This window comes from Pleurodeles waltl, chromosome 5 (assembly GCF_031143425.1).
Source record: "Pleurodeles waltl isolate 20211129_DDA chromosome 5, aPleWal1.hap1.20221129, whole genome shotgun sequence".
NCBI lineage: Eukaryota > Metazoa > Chordata > Amphibia > Caudata > Salamandridae > Pleurodeles > Pleurodeles waltl.
In genome coordinates, this window is record NC_090444.1 from 1,349,864 (window position 1) to 1,370,757 (window position 20,894).

The window sequence follows — 20,894 nt, forward strand, 5'->3', positions numbered from 1 at the left end:
CTGTGCCCTGTAATGTGTTGGAAAGGTTGGCACACCTTTCAGGTTATCAACACAAGTACATCCGTCTTCAGCAGACAAGGACGGGGGCGGCAGCTCAGTGGACACGTAGTAATTGGAAGAGGCAACAAGGGCTGATTCAGAAAACAGATTCATCCAACTTCCCAGCATTCGTCAGTGTTGCAAAACAAACAGGTAAAGACCTATAAATCTGGTTGGCTCCATCACCTGGAGTTCAGAATCATCTTTGACTGCCAAGATGAAGACAGCCGGCTGTTACCTCCTTGCCCTGGCACTTCTGCTGGGCCCTGTCTTCCAGATATGTGCAGCTGGTGAGTACAGGCTCACTCCTCAGTGTGTCTTCTCTACAATCTGCCCTTCTCTTCACACACCACAGCCCCATTGCTGCTGCCTCGTCTCCTTGTCCTCAGACCTCTGCATGCAATGTCAACCCCTCTTCACTGCCCTCTTCTCACTCCTCTCAGCACCACCCACCAAACACTCCTTACAGCTGAATGAAAACTTCCGGGGCTGCCCCTTCAATCACCCTAAAGCAGAGACACCTCTTTCTGTCCAATATGTACTCCTCACTCAGCCTACATGCTGGTCTTTGCCTGTCTTTTCCCCTTGTAGAGTTGTCTTGTTTTCATCCCTCCCAAACCACTAATTGCCGTGTCCCTGTGCACTCAGTGCCACTCAGTGCTCACATGTCCTGGTACCTTTGCCCATGATTGGGACTGTGTGTGTTCTGTAAGAGGACATAGACACATCTAGAAGCAGTGCCTAGAGGTTTGGGAGACAGTGGTGGAGAATATCTGAAGGTGGATGGATTCAGTCTCCACTTTGCTGCACCCGACAGACGTTGATGGGTCCACGCCTTGTAAACAAAGCCTCTTGACTTGTTGTCAGTCAGCAAAGAGTTCAATATCAGCAGGTGAGATGTACAGGTTAGGGAACTAAAGAGGTGAAGACAGAGCTTCAAACATAAGGGGTCTTCACCCCTTATAAGCTGTAGTAGAAATAATTAACTCTAATGGCTGATGGGGGAGAAACAATGAGCTCTGACAGTGGGATGAGTTCCAAAGATTGATGGAAAAGAATCAATGAGATTTAACAGAAGGAGCGCTAATGACTGGGGTGCGAGGTAGAAGGGATGCTAAGCTCTAACAGTGGGAAAGAGCTATGACCCCTTCGCTGCCAGGCCTTTTCTCCCATAGGTGCCAAGCCTTATTTTTGCTGTTTGGAGCAGTTCGTGCTTAGGCCCTCATAACGTTTTGTCCACATAAGCTACCCACGCCACATTTACATTCTTTTTTTTCCAACATGCTAGGGATTCTAGAGGTACCCAGACTTTGTGGGTTCCCCTGAAGGGAAAAAAATGGGAAAAAAGGGTAGCAGAAGGCGGATTGTGTTTTTTTCCCTAAAATGGCATCAACAAAGGGTTTGCGGTACTAAAATCACCATCTTCCAAGCTTTCAGGAACAGGCAGACTTGAATCAGAAAACCCAATTTTTCAACACAATTTGGGCATTTTACTGGGACATGCCCCATTTTTACTATTTTTTGTGCTTTCAGCCACCTTCCAGTTAGTGACCGAAATGGGTGTGAAACCAATGCTGGATACCGGAAAGCTAAACATTTATGAAAAGTAGATAAAATTCTGAATTCAGCAAGGGGTAATTTGTGTAGATCCTGCAAGGGATTCCTACGAAAAACAACAGCTGAAATAAAAACTATTGAAATTGAGGTAAAAAAATTGCCATTTTTCTCCACGTTTTACTCTGTAACTTTTTCCTGCAATGTCAGATTTTTTAAAGCAATATACCGTTACGTCTGCTGGACGCCTTTGGTTGGGGGAATATATAGGGCTTGTAGGTTCATCAAGAACCCTAGGTACCGACAGCCAATAAATGAGCTGCAACTTGCAATGGGTTTTCATTCTATACCGGGTAAACAGCAATTAAATTGCTGAAATATAAAGAGTGAAAATAGGTATCAAGAAAACCTTTGTATTTCAAAAATGGGCACAAGATAAGGTGTTGAAAAGCAGTGGTTATTTGCACATATCTGAATTCCGGGGTGCCCATACTAGCATGTGAATTACAGGGCATTTCTCAAATAGACATCTTTTTACATTTGGAAGGAAAAAATGTAGAGAAAGACAAAGGGCAATAGCATTTGTTTTGCTATTCTGTGCTCCCCCAACTCTCCCGATAAAAATGGTTCCTCACTTTTGTGGGTAGGCCTAATGCTCGCGACAGGAAACACAACCTGAACACATCACATTTTTACATTGAAATCGGATGTGTTTTTTGCAAAGTCCTTAGCTGTAGATTTTGGCCTCTAGCTCAGCCGGCACCTAGGGAATTTTTTTTTAAAACTAGACACCTAGCGGAATCCAGGATGGGGTAACTTGTGGGGCTCTCACCAGGTTCTGTTACCCAGAATCCTTTGAAAACCTCAAAATTTGGCCAAAAAAACACCTTTTCCTCACATTTCGGTGACAGAAAGTTCTGAAATCTGAGAGGAGCCACAAATTTCCTACCACCCAGCATTCCCCCAAGTCTCCCGATAAAAATGGTGCCTCACTTGTGTGGATAGGCCTAGTGCTCGCGAAAGGAATTGCCCAAAACACTATCTGGACACATCAAAATTATCAAATACAAAACTACCTGTTTTTGCGGGGGACAGCTGCGTTTTTGGTCCTGGGATCAGCAGCCATAAAGGGAAACCTATCAAACCCAGAGATTTCTGAAAACTAAACACCCGAGGGAGTCCAGGTAGGTGTGACTTGCGTGGAACCCCCAGTGTTTTCTTACTCAGAATCCTCAGCTAAAAAATCACATTTTTCCCACATTTCTGTGTGGGATCACCACACCGCGACAAATTTCCTACCACCCACTGTTCCCCACAGTCTCCCGGTAAAAATGATACATCACTTGTGTAGGTGGGCCAAGTGCCTGTGACAGGGAAGAGTCAAAAACATGTGGGAACTGAGGGGGAACCAAAGCGGGTCCAAAAGGGTAGTTGGAAAAAAAACATTTTTAGGCCAACAGGTGGGGCAGAATTTTTATTGGTATAGATGAGACAATGCTGGGTGGTAGGAAGTTTGTGGATTCCTGCAGATTCCAGAAGGTTCCATCACAAAAATGTGGAACAAAAGTGTGATTTTCAGCAAAGTTGGAGGTTTGCAGGGCATTGTGGGTAAGAAAATGGTGCGGGGTGCACACCACCCTGGACTCATCCAGATGTTTAGTTTTCAGATGTGTCTAGGTCTTCTGGATTTTTCAATATGGCAGCGTCCCAAAGTCCAAAAAGTGTAGACCTCACCATTCCAAGTGGGACAATTTTGCCAAGCTCTCATGGCTCAAATGTAAAACCAAAACCCAAAATAATCAAATGCCTCGCTTGCCGTGGGATGAGATGTTTTAGTGTGCGGGGGAAGAGCTGAAAGACTGTTACCCCCTTCAGTTGGGGTGGGGCCATAACCAGGCCCACTCTGGTTGGTAGCCACCACCCAACTATTTTTTTTCTTTGAATTCCCTGGCATCTAGTAGACTTTCTGCCCCCCCGGGGTGTGGATCAGGGGTAATTGCCCCATCTACCCACTAGTGGGCAGAACAACTTTGGCCCCATTTATTTGGGGTGGGGTTATAGCCATACTCCCACCCTCTTATTTTGAAAAAAAAAAATCTTCTCTGGTCTCTGGTGGGCTTTCTGCCCCCCCCCCTTTGGCGCAGATGGGCCTTCAAAAAATAGGCTGATCTGCCCCCAAGAGGGGCAGATATGGCCAACAGTAATGTGCCCCACGGGGAGCGAACCTTGGCCAAGGGGCTGCCCCCCAAACAAAACACACACATACACACACACCAATCCCTGGTGCCTAAGTGGTTTCTGCTCCCCCCCCCGGGGCAGATTGGCCTAATAGAAATAGGCTGATCTGCCCCCAAGGGGAGCAGAAATGGCCTAAAATGAATTCCCCCCCGAGGAGCGACCCCGTCTAAGGGGTCGCTCCACTTGCATGAAATTGGCGCAAATAAAAAATCCCTGGTGCCTAGTGGTTTCTGATTGGCCTAATAAAAACAGGCCAAGCTTTCCCCAAGGGGGGCAAAAAAGGCCTAAAATAAATTTGCCTCCCAGGGGAATGAACCTTGCCTAAGGGGTCACTCCCCTTGTGTGAAATCGACGCAAACAAATAAAAATCCCTGGTGTCTAGGGGTTTCTGCCCCCCCGGGGGCAAAAAGGCCTAATTATAATAGGCCGATCTGCCCTCAGGGGGGCAGAAAATGTGTTAAAATGTTTGGAAACCCCTGGGGAGCGGCCCTTGCCCAAGGGGCTGCTCCCCTCATTCAATAATATTTAAAAAAATCCCTGGTCTCTAGTGCTTTCTGCCCCCCTTGGGGGCAGATTGGCCTAATACAAATAGGCCGATCTGTCCCCAAGAGGAGCAGAAATGGCCTAAAAGTAAATTTGCCCCCCAGGGAGCGACCCTTGCCTAAGGGGTCGCTCCCCACATCAAAAAATGAAAATAAACAAAAAGAAAAATTATCCCTGGTGTCTAGGTGGTTTCTGCCCCGGGGGGGGGGGGGGGGGGGGGGGGGGCAGAAGTGGGCTAAAAATAATTTGGCCCCCTGGGGAGCGGCCCTTGCCCAAGGGGCCGCTCCCCTCATGACAAAAACCTCCCTAGTGTCTAGTGGGCATATCTGCTAAGGCGAGGCTCATGGGGGAGCGCGCCCTCGATGAGATGGTCCAAGGATGTAACTGTTACGTCCTTGGCTGCGAAGGGGTTAAGGACAGATGGAACCAGTAGCAATGATCACTAAGATTGGGAGAGAACTGTAAAGACTGGTTTGCGAAGAGACACTGAGGCTAAGTTATTTTTTAATAAAAAATCTGAGGAATCCTAACTATAACTTGCTACCACTAGGCTATATATATACTAGGATATATAATATCTCAATCTATCAAAACAATGTTATTTCGGGCTTAGAGTGATGCATGAACTCTGGGCAGTTCCCAAGTTGAGGTGGAGAGCGGTTCCAGTATAAAGCACCCCACAACGCCAGATGTGCTACGTGAACTAGGTGAAAACAACTGTTTTATCAATAGTAGAGCGTTAGTACATTAGTGAGGGAGTGCAAGCTTCCTTGGGAGGGGGCTGTGTGCGCCTTGACGCTTCCTCACGGCTAGGTGTGCACTGGGATGGTTTTGGTGAACTGGGTGATGTCCAGCTCAGCACAAAGGTCTGTGCTCAAGTGTCCTCTCCATTGTAATAACCACGGAAACATCTCAGGGGGTTGGATCTGAATAATGAGGCCAGCAGGCTGACTCATTCTTACATCTTGTTATTACAGACAAACCCGGGAGCTGTCCTTTGTCACCAGTGTGTGAACTATTGCGCATCGAAGAGAAGTGCATAGGAGATGAAGGCTGCGAAGATGCCAAGAAATGGTGGAGGCTCGAGTGCGTCCTCCAGTGCGCTGATCCAGGTATGACGTCAATGCACGGGTCTCCTTGGCAACGCCCATCATTTCACATGGAGGGGGGCCCCCTTCCTTCAGGCTGCTTTGGGTCTCAGAGCACCAACAACACAGGAGAGTTTCTTACAATAAGTCTGATACTGAACATACATTCACACCTATAGGGCTGCAGGGCAAAGGTCACAGTCCTTGTTGTTATAAGGGTACAGCCTAACCCTCTTTGAGAATAAACTGATTACAAATTAGTACTTTTTAGGGAAAACTAATGAGCTCCTAGGAGGCCTATGGAAGTCTGATTTATAGATTTAACCCCTGGTGCTATGGTTATGGTGAAATATTTCTGTGTATGATAAATATCTATACATGACATGTAGTAGCCATGGGTTTGGGTCCTTTTCAGTAAAAAAGGTTCCCTCAAACTTTATTGAGATGCAAAAAAAGGGATGTTGTTAGTGCATCAGCAGTGCGAGCTTCCTTTACACACAGAAACGCTCAGGCTTGGCAGCAGCAGTGCGAGCTTCCTTTACACACAGAAAAGTTCAGGCTTGGCAGCAGCAGTGCGAGCTTCCTTTACACACAGAAACGCTCAGGCTTGCCATCAGCAGTGTGAGGTTCCTTTACACACAGAAAAGCTCTGACTTTGCAGCAGCAGTGCGAGCTTCCTTTACACACAGAAAAGCTCTGACTTGGCAGCAGCAGTACGAGCTTCCCTTACACACAGAAAAGCTCAGGCTTGGCATCAGAAGTGCGAGCTTCCTTTACACACAGAAAAACTCAGACTTTGCAGCAGCAGTGCGAGCTTCCTTTACACACATAAAAGCTCTGACTTGGCAGCAGCAGTACGAGCTTCCCTTACACACAGAAAAGCTCAGGCTTGGCATCAGAAGGGCGAGCTTCCTTTACACACAGAAAAACTCAGACTTGGCAGCAGCAGTGTGAGCTTACTTTACTCACAGAAAAACTCAGGCTTGGCAGCAGCAGTGCGAGCTTCCTTTACACACAGAAACGCTCGGACTTGGCAGCAGCAGTGCCAGCTTCTTTCACACACAGAAATGGGCCAGAGTTGGCAGCAGCAGCTCGAGCGTAATCCACACATAATGGGACAGAACAAGTAGCAACAGTGATGTTTATACACCACAACAGGGATGCCACTGGTAGCAGCAGAGCAAGCTTCTTCCACACACAGACCACGTGCAGCATTGCACATCCACGGACAGTGCAGCAGATTACACACAGAGACACAGCACACCCCTCACACAAACCCACACACCAGATCCAGATGTAAACAGTGAAAATCTTCTGTTACACCTTTCTGGTGTTTTGTGGTAGTCAATAATATTTAATTATGGTTCAGTCACGTTTGCCATTGATTGATTCAGCTATAAATTTGTGTTACATCAACGGATCATCACCAAATCTGCCATTCTTAGCGCAGTCAAATAAGATCCCGTCATGCAATTCCATACGGAGGGAAAACAGTCAAAAAGGGGCAAAAAATGTATTTCCCATTTTAGCTCCTACAGGAACCTTTGCCCACACCTAGAGCCAAAGCCACCAAACAGATTTACACCAGTCTTGGCAGGGACGGCGAACTTTACTCAGAAAGTGTGCTTTTGTTGATTAGATCCAAATCTGCTCAGTTCTTTTGGAGCTGTTGTTGTCAGTTGAAGAATCATTTGTTGATTTGCTTTTAGCTTTGGCACCAGTTGTCATGCATGACATTTCATACACACTTAGTTTGTGGCGCTTACTCTTTGTATTTTCAACTTTGTGCAGCTCCACCGAGGTGGGATGGCAGGTAAAAAATGGGGGGGCTAACAAGTGCTGATTCTCTAGTAAACCTGGCACTGTGTGACACATCTGCACACAATCTGACAGGTGCCTGCAGGAATGCTTTTCTACTGGTGTGTCATGTGTCACTGTGGTGGCTCCCACTTTACCACTCCAGGGTCACACCCTCATTCTTTTCTGGCCTGTTTGTATTACACCAGAATTGAATAATAGCATATTATTTACTCTTGGTGAAAAAATTCCATCAATCAAGTCTGAGGCAGCCAGTGAGAGTGTGTGATGGATGCTGCAGGCACAGTCAGATACCAGCACCAGGCATCAGAGAGATAATCCAGGAGCTGGGGAAACGAACCCCCCGGCCTGCCCTCAGGGCCCTGGCACACCTCAGCGCCTAACCTCCCCATGCCCTGCTAAAAAGCCGCATCTAAAGGTAGGCATGGGCGCTGAAGCCCTGCGGTGCCCATGGCTCTATGCCAATCAGCCAGTCATATCACCCATTCCCAGTGGTTGGAAAACAGTGGAGTGAAAGTACAGAGACTGAAATCTCAGATCTGTGACTGCGCAGGATCATGGTTTCACTTTCATGCTCCCGCCCTGATAGCAGAAAGAAGTAGAAGGACTCCAAACCTACACAGGCAACAGGGAAAGTACAAAGAAAACTTTTAAAAGCCTTGTGTTTATGTGAGCGTGTGCTTCTGTGAGAGAGGGCATGTATGTGCGAACATGTCTGTGTGTCTGTGTGACAGTGTGACTGAAAGGGAGAGAGTGTCAGTGAAGAAGTGAGTCAGATGGCCTCATTAGGAGTTTGGAGGTCCCACCACGGGACCAACAAGCTCACGGGTGACACCACCGCCAGGGTGCCCCCGTCCTATTACGAGGTTTTCGCGGTCTGATCGGCGGAAATCTTGAAATAGAGCATTCCTGCCAGTCAGACCAGAAAGAACAGTGCAACGAGATAGAACTCGGCTCCCTTAAAGGAGCTGAGTGCTCTCTCGTAGCACAGAGGGGGCTGACCAGCACCCTCGGAATGCTCTCTGTCTGCAAAGCAGAGAGTGCACATTCTGACGATGCTGGGCAAGGGGGCCCCTGCACTGCCCATGCCATGGGCATGGGCCTCCCTGTGGCCCCCAGCACTTGTTCTCTGCCATCCTTTTCATGGCAAAGTCCCCACCATGAAAAGGATGGCAGAGAACTAGGTTGTAATCAGCCAGGTGGGCTGAGTTCAGCACTGCCCTGGCTGACTACAACCAAGACCGCCATCACCCCGTCGGGATCTGTGATCCTGGTGGGGATGGCGGTCTTTAGGCAGGTCTGCCCGCATAACTTGTAATGTGGTTTTTGGACCACCACTGCAACAGTGGTCCAACCACCTCCTCTAGGCTGCCAGTCCTAGGACCGCCAGCCTCGTAAGTAGGCTGAGAGTGAGTGGGAATGAGAGACAGGAAGAGTGAGTAAAAGTGATGATGGATGAGAGTGAGGGAGAATGACAGTGAGTGTTACTGTGTGTGAAACTGTCAATCAGAGTGAGACTGGGTGAGTTACAATCTGAATGATTGTTAGTGAGTCAGAGAATGAGTAAGACAGAATAAGTCAGAGTGGGAATAGTGAGGCTGGCTGAGTCAAAGCGAGTCAGAATGAGTGAGACTGAGAATGAGACTGAGTAAGAGTGGATTAGTCAGTGAGTGAGACTAACAATGAGTTATAATGAGTGACTGAGCCTGAGTGTACCAGAGTGAGACTGAGTGAGACTGATTGAGTCTGAGCGAGTAAGAGTGAGATTGACTGAATCACAATGTGCAAATCTGTGTCAAACTGAGTGAGACTAAGCAAGAATGAGTAACTCACAGTGAGACTGGGTTAGCCTAATTGAGTTAAAGTGGGAATCAGTGAATCAGTGAATGAGTGAATCAGAATGAGTGACCCTGAGTAGGACTGAGTGAGATTTAATACATGAGAATGATTGAGACTGAGTGGCATTAAATGAGACTGAGTGAGATTGAGCCAGAATGAGTCAGAATGAGTTAGACTCAGTGAGTCTGAGTGAGTTAGGGTGAGATTGAGTGAGCTATAAAGAGTGAAAATGAGTTGGACTTAGTGCGACTGAGTGAGCATGAATGAATCAGAATTAGTGAAAATGAACAAGACTGAGTGAGATTAGGTGAGACAGAGTGAGACGAGGCGAGTCACTGGGATAGGCTGAGTCAGAGTAGGTAAAGGTAAGTGAAAGTGCGAATGAGAGTAAGTAAATGAAGCTGAGGGGGAATGAGTGATAGAGTAAGACTGAATGCCATTGAGTGTGAGCAAACACCCCACACCCTCTGAGAAGCAGTCAGGGTCACTCACTAGAATCTGAACCAAGGATTACGCCCACTACTTTGAAATGTCACCTCATCAAAGGGAGGGGAAGAGTTAAATGCTGTCACTAAAGTTTTGATTTGCTGTTTACTTTGGAGCTGTTTGATGAATCTGCATCAAAGGTGGCAAGCAGTCAGCGAGAAGCACCAGGACCGGTGTGTCGGGTTTTGTGCAGATCTAATGACAGTAGAGTAAAAGGAAGGGAGTCAGCAATGTTTTAATTTACTAATAACTTTGGCCCTGTCTCATGTCACCAGTGACTTGGTGTGTATAACCTACTTCTGATTCTTTCACTTTCTTGCTGTTCTGTGATGGTAGTAAGAGGAAAGACCTTCAGCAGGGAGGGATGGTAAAATAATCAGTTGCTATTACATTTGTTAGTGTTTGAGGAACCCACTCAAATTTGGTGAATGTTTAGGAGGATGAGCTTCCTGTTGGTTAATTGAAATTCTGAGCTACTGATCTGTCTAACAGAGGCAATGGTACGTGGGGGTGATTAAAGTTTCACTCACTAATATGAATTGGGGTACATATTGTATTGCACACTGTAACTAGCAAATGCAGGGCTCTTCCAGTTTTGTGTTCAATGAACCAGAACTGATTTCTAACTGAGTTCTTTTCATGATATAAATAAACACATAAATACACTATAGGGCGGCAGTATGAACATCTGTTGAGTACCTTCTGCAGAGTTTGTAGACCTGAAACAAGGATCTAGTACCTAATGGAAGGTCCAGCACAAGCCCATGTAGGTTGCCCTGGAGTGGAAGTCCCTAGCTGTGAAGCCTGCCATGGGTTTGCAAACCATACACCTGGATTCACAAACCCTACTTAAAATGTCATAAAACAAGGCCAGTCCAGAGGTCATACTCTGCAGCCAACCCCCATGTGCACAGCCAAAGGCTGTGTTCAGTGAGCATTGCAGCCCGCACTGTTTGGACGTAGGTCAGTGAAACCCTCTGTGCACAAATGCAATACATAATGTACACCACACACGCAAACCGTAACTCACACACCAAATGCAATGCTTATGATCTCACAATGGGCACTATTCACAAAGGTAACTTACACATGTGAGTATTTTACATGCGTAATTTACCCTTACCCTTTTGAGTAGATTCACTCCTAGTTATTCAGAAAATCCAAATATAAATAATACTTTTAGTTATTCAGAAAGCCAAATATAAATGACTCAAAAGTGTAATCTCACACTTCTTCCCTCTCGGAAACAATGAGTGAAGTGAAGTGTACACGTGTGAGTTCCTACTGCCAAAAAGACCCGGTAGTAAGTCCAGAACCACACATGCCCAACCACTGGGACTGCAGCATCCTCCCATAGAAACCAATAGAGGTAGGGTACTAAAATAACATCCAATAGGAAATAATTTAAATTAAAATAAAGGATTTAAAATAGTTTAAAATATGACTAGAGATATTTTAGTGTTAAACAATCTAAAAATAAAACAGTAATTATTTAATTATAAAATATTTTAACAACCTTTTTTACATTTATAAATTAATGTAACGTTTCTTTCACTAAAACATAAATTACATAAATAAACCTATACATCACTTTTGTTAAATTTTGTTTTTTAAGAAATTATTTTTGGAGCTTAAATGGGATATTTTTAAAGTAAACTTCAGGAAAATATTTGTATTTAATTCAATATATTTAAATAGTTAATTTAAGACCTATTTAAAAATTAATAGTGTAGTGCCTTTTTTCTGTTCTATATTTAAAAAAATATATATTATTCACATTATAATTGAACATAAACATATTGTTACTTATTTAATATAAAGGTCAATAAACAATTTTACTTTTGCCTATTCACGCTAACTGAGGATTCTCCTTATGTCAAAGTATAAGAAAATTAAGAAAAGGAAGTACATTTGATTTAACTCACTGCCACCCACTTTTTTGGTGCAGCTCCAGTTTTCTTCTCTTCCAAGACTTCTGACATCCCTGAAGTTTTCAAAATCCATCAAAAAATAAAAACCTACCTGTTCAAACTCTATCTTGACCTACAATCCAAGATCACTCGACTTTTTCTGTTTCTCCTATCTTTGCCCTCTAGTTGATTTTGCTCCCATTTCCGCCCCTCCATCGTAACACCCATTCATCCTGGGTGTTTCTGCTCTTCTCTTGCTGCTGAATTTAAAATAAGTCCTAACATATTTTCCCTCCCACATTATTGTAAAGAGATCCTTTTTCACTAGAACAGAGATCCAGATGCATACAGTAGCGGCTGCTACAGAATGGGGGTGGCAGGGCGGGGGGTGAAAAGAAAGAACACTTACCTGTGTACGGCTGCCGTCTCTCCTCCATCCTCTTCTCTTCCTGACTCCCGGCAGCACAGACGTGCACAGGCTCCCAGACTCCTCTAAGCCAATCACAACGCTGCTGTCACCAGCACGACAGCAGCTCCGTGATCGGTCTGAGCGGCCTGGTTTGGCGCTCAGACAGGGAGTGGGAGCCTGTGCACGTTCTCCTCCCGGCTGTGCTATACAGCCAGGTGGAGAAATGCTAAGTGCGCAGACGGACGGCCAAACCGTCATGTGCACTTATGGTGCACAGACAACTCCTCCTTCCTGTGACACAGCCCAGCCCTGTCCTGCCCTAACCTGACTTTGCACTGAAAAATAAAACAATAACATTGTGTTATTATTGTATTTTTCCTTTTTTGCACTGCTCAGAGCAGTGGGGCGACGCTCCTCTGCCTTAGAGGAGCCTCAGCTGGATTCATAGCCTCTGCTCCTTATGTAAAGCGCACTGACACCTATTTTAATTAGAGCGGTCTACATAAAAAGCTGTAGTTCATAAATAAATAGCAGTAATCTCCATCACACAAGTCCTACCTACTCTTTCTCATCGTGGTTCTTGTGAGTGAGGGTGATGAATAAGAGGGGTGGTAATGTACATCTCCGCTGTGGTTTTTACCAACAAGCATAAGTGCATTTGAAGAGAGTGCAGAGTGTGTAAACATATTTCCAGTAGGTGGTGATTGAGAGAATGTCAGTAGGTTTGCTGGTCTCCCTGGTTCATCCCTCTCCAGGGACTCTTCATATTTTTCTTGGGCTCAAAAGGATGCACAGGTGGGCACTGTGGTCAAGTGAACACTTTTCTTTACTGAAGACCAACACTGACTTGGATCTGGGACATACTTTTGAGGCAGCTTTGTGCCTTCTAGAGGCATCTCACTTGTTTCTCTACATGTGAATGATTGACACCAAGGTTGCATTCAGTGTATAATGTTGCTTGATTCAGTGTCTAATGATGCTTGATCCATCCTGCTCTACTGTTTTCTCGGTGTAGCAATGTGTTTTTATAACCTCCAGTACATATATATTGTAAGAGTGAAAAGTTGTTAGCTTGATTGTCTATATCTTTACAGATCCCTAACTCTCCACCTCCCACGGACGAGGTCTGTCAAGGCCTAATGCCTGCTCAGCCGCTTACGCTTGGACGCACCAGACAGACCTGGCTCTTCTCTGACCAGCATCAAGAAGCCTTTCCAGAGTCCACCGCAAGAAGAACCCTTCGGATGAGAGAAGGATGTGCTTCGCTTACACCTCTGCATCTTGCTGATAATACCCCCTTTACTCATATTAGACAGCCTTGGGAGCACAAAGCATTCAGTAACTCCTTGTACATTGCAGAATACTTGTGACAGGATAAGATCTATCCCTGGTCTTCTGAAGACATATTTACATGGCCCATGTCTGACAATGACTTCTAGCTCGCGAAGCAGTGGGGACATCTGCTCGTCATAGTGGCTGTTAGGAGAATCTGCAGAGCCACACAAAGTCACAAGCAGGGGTTGGGGCTAGATTTTAAAACAGCTGTTGGTGTTACCCTCCCTTCTGGCTTCCTTCTCTGTATAATCTCGCCTTGTACACTGAGTTACTGTTTCAGAGGAAGGGGAGAATGCCTTGCTTGTCATTCTGTAATTGATTAAACATATGATTGAACTTCAAATAAGCAATAAAATCTGAATGCATGAACTTAGTAGGGTGTTGTTCCTATTTGCACTGCACAGAGTTTGTATTATTGTCCATCACAACCCCTGTGGGAGCCGACAGCCTTTCCTTTATTTTTTGCTCGGGCTCATTGAACCATCAACGTAAGTAAATACAACATATATGCATTAATTTAAAAGTATAAAATCTAGATAACATTCTTCAGCTAAACACATTCTTTTTCTTCATAAATGCTAAAAATACAATACAATCACCAAAGTCATTGTGTTCACAACATAAAAAGTCTACAGCCTTTGGGTTCCATCTAACATCAGAGCTTGATTAATTTCAGACTTGTACACTATGCCTTCTATGAAAACTTGGATCCAGCAAACACTATGCAAGTACTAGCACCTGGTTTGCAAATCATTCTCATTAGCTTTATTTTGGTGAGTTCACACCATAAACATGAATATACAAAATTTAAAAATATCTCGATAAATATTCAATACCATACAAAATGTTGTAAAATAATTATTTTTAAATGTGATTAACAGAAATGACAAAAGTATGGGTGGGAAAAAATAAAAAAGAATCTAGGCATTCAAGCAAATGAAACAAATCGACTGCAAAACATGGTGAAATAAATCATAAACAATTTGCAAAGCTATGGGTATGGCTTATGTGACAGTTAGAGCTATTGGCATTGTAAATGACAATGACTTTTACCTATATGTTTTGGTTTGGAGTGGAGTGGGTGTGTGTGAGGAGCCACAGCAACCTTCCCAGGCCTGTCGCTGCAGGAAAGAGGACACAACGAGGCTGCCATCTTGGGAGTGTTCTTGCCTCATTCCCACAGACTGGCTCTGATACCCTAGCGATGCAACCCTTTCTAATGTGTTTATCTAAACTTTTATAGCACCAAACAAGCCACAGCACAATGTGGCATTTTTGTTGCATTTAACTCAGAGAATGAGGGGTAAAAAGAGTTAAGAGCAAAGAAAAGGGGGCAGCCATATATTTCTGTGTGTAAAACTTTTAAAGGAATAAATCCTCTACTTCGACAATACCAGTCTAACTTTTAAAAACATTGACTAGATACAAAGACAATAACAGAAGAGGCAGCTTATCTGCAAATGAATTATAGCAATTTTGTTAAAAATGGCACCCGCTTTGCAGCTCTATGAAAGGTCAGAACCTGTATTACCAAGCGCTATACTAAAAAAAGAGTTATTTCCAGACTGTCTCAACATGCACCGGACAAAGAAATCTAGGGGAGAGGATGTGGGTTATGGGTCAGAGCTGCCGGGAACATGGTTTGAGTCTTGTGACCAGTTCAACATCCTGTGATTCTGGGCAAGTCACATAGGGGGTCATTTTGAGTTTGGCAGGCGGAAAGGCCCTCCTGCCAAACTCCTGCGGTCAGGTAGCCACCAGCAAGGCTGCCTTTCCGTGGGCACCATTATAAGTTCCCTGCTGCGTCAGCAGGTGGAGAGGTTGTTTCTGCCTGCTTGGCCAGTGGGGAACAGCCCACAACGTTGACACAGGCTCATAATTGAGCCTGCAGCAATGTTGGGGTTTGGATGGTGCAACAGCACCCATTGTGCTTTTCATTGTCTGCATAGCAGACAGTACAAAGCACAACAGGGCTGTCCCTGGGAGACCCTGCACTGCCCATGCCATGTGCATGGAAAGTACAGGGGCCCCCATGGAGCCCCTGCATCCCGTCTCCGCCAGCTTTTACATGGCGGTGCAACTGCCATAAAAGCTGCCAGAGAGAGGGGGTCTTAATCCCTAGGGCAGCGCTGCTTGCAGTGCTGCTCTGGCGGATTAGGACCACCAGCACCACCAGTCCCTCCAGTGAAGGGAAACTGGCGGTGCTGGCGGTCCGACTGGGGCTGAAACACCACGGTCATAATGCAGCGGTCTGACCACCGCCAAAGTGGTCAGACCACTTCCTTGGAGGCAGTCAGACCTCCACTGCGGCCCTGGCGGTCAGAAGACCACCAGGGTCGTAATCAGGGCCTTAATCTCCCCTTTCTACCAAAAATTAATGTGTTCTTGTGTAATGTAACCAGTGGCCATGTAAAGCGCTACAATACCTTTCTATTGAGTTCATGCTAAATCAACTCTATTTGAAGAAGCCCAATTTACATTCAAAGACTAGCTGTTTTTTGCTATCAAGCTTGAAGCCGTGAAGTGCTTGGGCTGGAGTCACAACCCCTTTTCTACCATTTTGGAGACAACACCTTCACCATCTTCAGGCCTATGTGCTTGGTTGGTGACTCTCCGGAGGTTATGAAGAGCACGTGCTGTTGCATAGTGTTAAGCTCTATTCAAGTCAGTTGGTTAATGCACCCACTGCAGAGGTCTTGACAGAACAACAATGTCACTGATTACAATCCTGACATAACTTTTTCACTTCTTCATCTCTGCAAGGTCAATGCAAATGAATGATAGCGATTTTGTTAAGAATCACATCTGCTCTGCAGTGGTATGAAATTGCAGAACATTTATTACCAAGCGCTATAAACAAAAAAAAGTTATTCCCAGACTGCCCCAACACACACCAGACAAAGTAAAGAACCCTAGGGGCGAGGATGTGGTGTAAGGGATAGAGTTGCCGACTTTAGAGCTGGGGAACATGGGTCGAGTCTCGGCGCCAGTACAACATCCTGTGATCCTGGGCAAATTGCTTAATCTCCCCTTGCTACCAGAAATGAATGTGTTCTTGTGTAATGTAATCGATGCTCATGTAAAGTGCTGCACTACCTTTGTATTGAGCTTGCGCTATATAAAAATGCAAAAAAAAAAAAAAAAAAAAAAAGACCCGCAGACATCACAAAGAAACAGCAAGATGCCCAAAACCAAGGAAGACGAATAAACAACATACCACCATGAGCGAAGCGGTGAGGAAAAAGAAAAAATAGTGCACCAACACGAAGCTATCTGGCCGATTGTGCAATAATCCATGTAACGGGGTCAGTCTCTAAGGCAGTAACAAAACATCAAGGCGGGACAAACGTAAAGCACTTATCAGCCACATCAAGGGATTTTTGAAAGGCAGTCCCAGGAAAGAATGAAAGTGATGGGCACGAGGTGGGCGTGGTTAAAGCCCACAGAATACATTACAAAAGGTCAAAAAGCAGCGCTTGCGCGCTGCTATGGTCAACCTAAAAGTTTTGGCTTCGTCAGGGTGCTTGGGGCGTCGATGCCTTTCTCCATCGTTGTTGCTTGGTTTGTTTGTTGCTGAAATGAAAGGCTCGATGATTGCCCCTCCAGTGGTGGCTGGCTTGTGGCCAGCTGTTCTAAGGTAGAAGCAGAGCCCCGGGGTCAGTGGCCTGACGGGGAGTGTGCAGGACTTCCAGATGAAAGTACTGGCATTGGGCCCAGTGCTGTCCTCAGCAGGGGTGTCCCTCGGGCTCAGAGCCCTGCCATGGCTGAGAGGTTCTACCTCACAGAAGCTGAGTTAGGGGGTGCAAACCCCATGCTGCCCCTGGCTTGCTCCTGAACACGGGGTCTGGCGGGAGGGACTGGGAGGGATCCTGAGATGGCATGTGGCTGCAGACTGAGAGACTCTTGCAAGCCCTAAAGTAATGACTGCTATGTAGGGTGGAAGTGTTCAGAGCGGTGCCCACTGCGTCTTCAGCCTGCCCTCCTTCCCCAGCCGGGCATTCGTTCACCATGATGACTTGTGACAGAGCTATTGGCGTCGTAAATTAATAGCTGGACATATCTTGCCACATAAACTGGTCAACCCTGCCTTATAGTTTGGACTTTTCCTGCCACATAATTCCAGTGGCCCTGCATATAACTAAAGCACTCCCATTTACCTTCGTCCTCTGTCTGCAGCAAAACATGAAAATGTTGCCATTTTGCATCCTAATTGAAAACTGCCATGCTAATTCCAATGGAGTACCTCCTTCACCACCCTCCATCAGAGATGCTGCTAACACAATTCCCGCAACAAGACAGCCACAGAAGAGGAGCAAGAGAAATAAACTAAAACGGTCACCCAAAGGTATCAAGAGTGTTCAAACAGTCATAGTTTAATAAGGATGATAAGTTGGCCTGAATGATGGTCATAATTGTAATAAGGAGAGATTAATAAAGTATGTACAATTATCAAATACGCCCAATAAAAACCTTCTTCAGAAACACACCTTTGGCATTACACTGCAATTATAAATTAAGCACTTCAAGCTAAAGGGGTTAAAAGTGACGTACATATATTAAAAATGCTTGAGATGGCTTTAGAATAATCGTGCCTCGGTATTCACATTGAACTGCAACAGCTGTGTGCTGGAAAGGAAAGCTTTAGGCACCCGCACATGATTATTTAAAAATTAATGTCTGAGTGAGCTAAAGGTGTTAAAAGTGGCTGTACATATATATAAAATGCCCTAGATGTCTTTAGTATAATGGTACTTTATTATCCACATTGATCTGCAACAGACGCGCATTGCGAAGGAAAGCTGTAGCCACCGGCATGTGATTATTTACAAATTAAGCACTGGGTGCAGAGTGGTCAGAACTCACACATTCGGGTGAGGCTGGAGTCCTTAGTTGTTGTTTCTTCTTGGACAGCACCGCTATTCACGACAGTTCCTGTTCCTTATGTGTGCAGGACAGTCCTCTGGAGCTTGGCAGAGGTCGCTGGTCCTGCCGGATGCGTCGCTGTTCTTTTGCAGGTTCTTTGAAGCAGGAGACAGGCCGGTAGGGCTGGGACCAAATCAGTTGTCGTCTTCCTTCTTCTCTGCTGGGGGTTTCAGCTATGGAGGCCTTCTTCTTCCTGTTAGGTCACCAGGAATCTGGTGAACTGGGTTCAGGGAGGCCCTTAAAACCTAGATTTAGGGGCATTACAAGTGTCAGAGGGCAGTAGCCAATGGTAACTGTCCCTGAGGGTGGCCACACCCTTCTTGTGTCCACTCCCTTTGGGAAGGGGGACACAAACCTAACCCTATTGGTCCCTGCCCTCCAAACTAAAATGGAGGATTCTGCAGGGAGGGGTTCACCTCAGCGCCGGACACCTTAGGGGTGGCCCTAGCTGGGGTGGTCCCTCCTCCCTGTTTTCCCTAATTTTCCCACCAGACTTGCCGCCAACAGTGGGGCTTGTCCAGGGGCAGGCAGCCCTACTACCTGGAGTGCCCTGGGCACTGTAACCCAAGGCTTGAGCCAGGTGTTACAGTTCAGGGGGGAGTTGTGAAGCAACGCCACGCAGGACAGGCTTTGTTTCTGACTACAGAGAACACAAAGGCTCTCACCCCATGTGGTCAGAAACGTGTCTAAAAGTGGCAGGCTGGCACAGACCAGTCAGTCCTGCACTAGCAGTTGGGCTAAGATGACCTCTGGGTGCCATTGTTAATAAATCACAAACTGGCATCAGTGTGGATATATTATGGTAAGAGGTTTGATACCAAACTTCCCAGTATTCAGTGAAGCCATTATGGAGTTATAGAGTCTGTAATGACAGACTCCCAGACCATATACTCAATATGGCTACACTGCACTTACAATATCTAAGAATGGACTTAGACACTGTAGGGGCATATTGCTTATGCAGCTATGCCCTCACCTGTGGTATAGTGCACCCTGCCTTAGGGCTGTAAGTCCTGTTAGAGCGGTGACTTACCTATGCCACAGGAAGTGGTTTGTAGGCATGGCACCCTGAGAGGGGTGCCATGTCGACTTTGCTTTTTTTCTCTCTACCAGTACACACACGCTGCAAAGGCATTGTGCATGTGCTTGGTGAGGGGACCCCCAGGGTGGGTGGCATAATACATGCTGCAGCCCTTGGGGACCTTCCCTGGCCACAGGACCATTGGTACCATGGTTACCTTTTACAAGGAACTTAACTGTGTGCCACATGTGTGCCAATTGTGAACACAAAGGTAGGGATTTGGGGAAAGAACACTGGTGCTGGGGCCTGCTTAGCAGGATCCCAGCAAACTTTCAATCAAGGTTGGCATCAATATCAGGAAAAAAGTGGGGGGGTAACCATGCCAACAGTGGCACTTTCCTATACACATCTAATCCCAGGATCTGATGAGCTCATTGACAGACTAGGGGCAGCCAGGTGCCCGAGTACTTTTGGTTTAACTTCAGGGTACTGGCAGATTAGCCTGGCCCCAGGACCAAAAGAGAGGTCAGCATTCTCCACTCCTAGTGGGCATTCTCAGTTAACTGTCGCGGTTCTCAACGGTCTTACCCTCGCAGCGGAGAGGCGTAGGGGAACGGTCCTTGTTCCGACGGGTTCTGCTCTGGCCGAGGTAGGGGCGACCCCTTCCGGTAGCCACGGTGCTGTTTGGTATGAGCGAACCACTACAGTCCGTGCCCTCCAGAAGGAGTCCCAGAGGAAAAACCCCAGTAGGGTAAAAAACCTCCACAGGAACTCCCTGAAACGAAAAGGAGGACACCAGGGTATTAGGACCGCAGTTCAGGAAGGCAGGAAAACAAGGCAAATCAGGAACAGACAGGATTCGCAGAAGGATATCAAATAGGAGCGTGACTATCACCAAGGAGTGTTGCAACGCAATGAACAGGCAGTTGGAATCCCCTTAAATACCCCTGGACGGGAAACAGGAAACAGGAAGTAGAACACCGCCATCTTGGATTGGGGAAAAGAAAACAGTAATGAATTAGGTATGTGTGTTAAACAATGCATGCTGGGTAGAGAGGAAGTGGTAAGCATGCTGGGAAGAGAAAAAGGCAAGTATAAAGAACCCCCAGTGTAAGGGTTCGGTTTGTCCTAGGAACATCGGTAAGTGGTGGTGGGCAGGTGAATACATGCAAGAAGAATAAATGTTAAGCGCATAATGCGCTGTGTGCGGCCATGCTGCCGCGTCTGCCTTTAAGGCAGAACTTGAAAAAAGGGGAGCGGCGAGCGCCGTGACCCCCAGACCGGCTCCCTGGAGCCTTCATGGCTCTCGCCGGAGCCGCGGCGACCCCCGCCACCTGGGTGTCTGCCTCGGCGTCTACCGCGGCCCGGGCGTCGGCCGCGGCAAAATTAACGTGCCGCGCTGCGGCAACCTGAGCCCGCGGCCGCGGCGAGCGCCGCGGTGTAACAGTATGCCCCCTCCCCGAGGCCCCGGGTTTGTGAGGGAAGAGCCGAAAAAAGCGGCGGATTAAAAGAGGAGCATGGACTGAAGAGGCATCCTCCCAGGAACACTCACTCAAAGGGTATCCCTTCCAATGAATAAGGTATTGGAGGCGCCCATGGAAAAATCGAGAGTCACAGACCTCCTGCGCTTCGTATTCAGGCACATTGTCAACCAACAAAGGAGGGGGACAGGGCAACTGCCTATGAAAGAG

At 46.3% G+C, this 20,894-nt stretch overlaps 1 long non-coding RNA gene across 1 annotated transcript; it reads left to right on the plus strand.

The window, feature by feature from the left end:
* The first annotated feature begins 208 nt into the window (after positions 1-208).
* On the plus strand, positions 209-13,632 carry LOC138295211 (uncharacterized). Its single transcript, XR_011203537.1, has 3 exons — positions 209-329; positions 5,352-5,486; positions 13,019-13,632. It is a non-coding gene; the product is annotated as an uncharacterized lncRNA (long non-coding RNA).
* The last annotated feature ends 7,262 nt before the right edge of the window (positions 13,633-20,894 follow it).